Source organism: Malurus melanocephalus, unplaced genomic scaffold, assembly GCF_030028575.1.
Source record: "Malurus melanocephalus ecotype Western Australia unplaced genomic scaffold, MMel_1.1 scaffold_30, whole genome shotgun sequence".
Classification (NCBI taxonomy): domain Eukaryota; kingdom Metazoa; phylum Chordata; class Aves; order Passeriformes; family Maluridae; genus Malurus; species Malurus melanocephalus.
This window is the reverse complement of record NW_026623262.1, coordinates 388,297-390,549: the sequence shown is the minus strand read 5'-3', so window position 1 is coordinate 390,549 and position 2,253 is coordinate 388,297. Positions and strand designations below refer to the sequence as shown.

At 44.9% G+C, this 2,253-nt stretch overlaps 1 protein-coding gene across 1 annotated transcript in view; it reads right to left on the bottom strand.

Annotated features, from left to right (window-relative positions):
- CDCA7 (cell division cycle associated 7) overlaps positions 1–2,253 on the bottom strand; it is a 13,677-nt gene that overhangs the window by 8,788 nt on the left and 2,636 nt on the right. The gene's annotated exons all lie outside the window — the stretch shown is intronic.

The window sequence follows — 2,253 nt, the reverse complement described above, 5'->3', positions numbered from 1 at the left end:
GTAGTACGAGTGCGCCGTCAGAACATCCACCCCGCAGCGCGCAGATTGCCCTGAGTTCCCACGGGGCACGGAGGGTCACTTAGCAGAGCCCCAGGAGCACAGATCAGCCTTAGTGAGACTGTGGGTGACGCCTCTGCTCCTCGGGTAACGGCAGTTCAACAGAATTCTACAAAGACGTTGGCTGCCTTGCCCTTTGCAATCAAAATACTATTTGAAGACGAGCCAGAAGAAAATAGATCAGTCATTCTAAACCATTTTTGGTAACATTTATAATAGCATATTAAATCAAGTACAGCCGTTAAACAYAGCAGAATAACTGCTACGCGGTATTTGGCAGCAACAGTAACGGGAGAAGCCTTGAAGAAGCTGTATTGGATTTGTGGCCCCGGTGTGTCCTATAATCCTCTGTTTACCCTGTGGTTTGAGCAGGGCTCAATACCACTGTAACTGTTGCTGCTCCGCATTTCCAGGTGCCTCCCTGACGGCAGGCGACTTCCCACGGCTGGAGGGGGGTGGCCCCATCAGACCTGTGCCCGTGAAACGCAAACCACAAACCCTCTCCGAGCCAAAGCCTGTAAATAGGCTACAGCACAATAGAGTRCACGAGCCCTCACGGAGGTGTTCTATTTTCTGTGGGCATTATTCTTCCTGTGCATTCTGCACTCTGTCACGTAAAAGATCTCCATTTTAAATAAGCCCATAATTGCATRCTTACCTGCACTGCTGGCTTCTCAGCACACACACAAAAGCAGACGAACTAAACCGGTTCTCCAGAGACCAGACCACACTCCATTCCTCTAAACCCACATTGAGTGGAGGATTGCCACCCAGATTACTTCCAAACAAGACAGCTCAGTTGGGAAGAGGGGKATGTTTTTTGAATATTGTTGTAGTTTTACTACAAAGAAACCTACAAATCCTAGTTTACTAACATGGAAGAATCATGATTATCAGAATTTTACTAGAAAAGCAGTCAACTTTCATAGYTTTTAAGAGCACCACATGAAATGTTATGGAGTACTGATGGCAGTAGCTGAAGCAAGACTTTGGAGTGCAGTTAATTTTCCATTTAATGTTTAATGCAAACAGGATTCTTCAAATTTTCAAACTTCATATGTTGTCTAATGGCTTTCAAATTAATAGGATACAAGAAAATGAAGGTCYGTAACAAAGGAGATGGCTGTTGTGACACTGTGATTTCCCCCGTTTTCATCTTCATGGCCTCCATGCCCCGGCTCTGCCCTGCAGGGCCRAGGTGCCCTCAGTAGATGGGCAGAACAAACTTACCAACTGGCTTTACCATGATAGAAAACATTTTCCTGTGTTTGTCAAGACATTGGCAGCACCACTGTCCTACAACCAGCTGTTCAAAGTAGGYGAAGACGTGCAAAGCTGAACCCGGGCGAGCCCTGCCTTTGCAGCCACACTGAGCTCAGATGAGGTTAATGTGAGTGGAGGGAAACATCCCTGCCCATTCAGTCCCCCAGTTTGGGTCCTGCATGGCCTGTCCAGTGCTACCAGYGAGCTCATCCCTCAGGGCTCGCATGTCAGCAAAGATCATTGGATTATTTCATCAAGTGTTTTCAAAAAACAGAGTCTGTTAAGGTCTCATTTGAAATGAGCTGTCAGTRCATGGTAGCAGCCCTTGGAAGGCCTGCTAAGGGAATCGGCTGAAATTATGGAGAGACATGCAGTACATTGAGTGTGCAATGCTTTCTGCATCTATCTGGGGGAATTAAAGTTGTTTACATGATAGGAGCTTCAAGCAGTAGCAAGAACATGGACTTCCAACAATAGCTCCATTGTCAGAAACAATAAATGTGACCTTTGGCCTGCACGATGAACAACAAGTGCTGTCCTCCTTGTCACCCCGTGGATTTCAGCTGCTGGCACTGTAACACAGCTTTTCTCTCTGGAGACAGGACTGCTGCTGTCCCGTCCCTACTACTCCTACACACTTCCTATCTTAACTATGGACAACACACTTAATTCTCTTTTCCCCTTTTTTTTTTTTTGTTTAAATTGGAGCAGTACATTCTTACCTGCTGTACAAGCTGAATGTTTTAGGACACTCATAGAATCACTGGTGAAGGTGATGGCAAAAGCATGTTTAATATAAAAGTGAAAGCATGACAAAATTAATTGGCAAGGTTCACTCTACTACTTACCAGATGTTTAAAATACACAGAGAGAAATTGTACTGAAGCCTAAAATCAATCTAAAACTAAAATCAACCAGAAATTATATATGTGA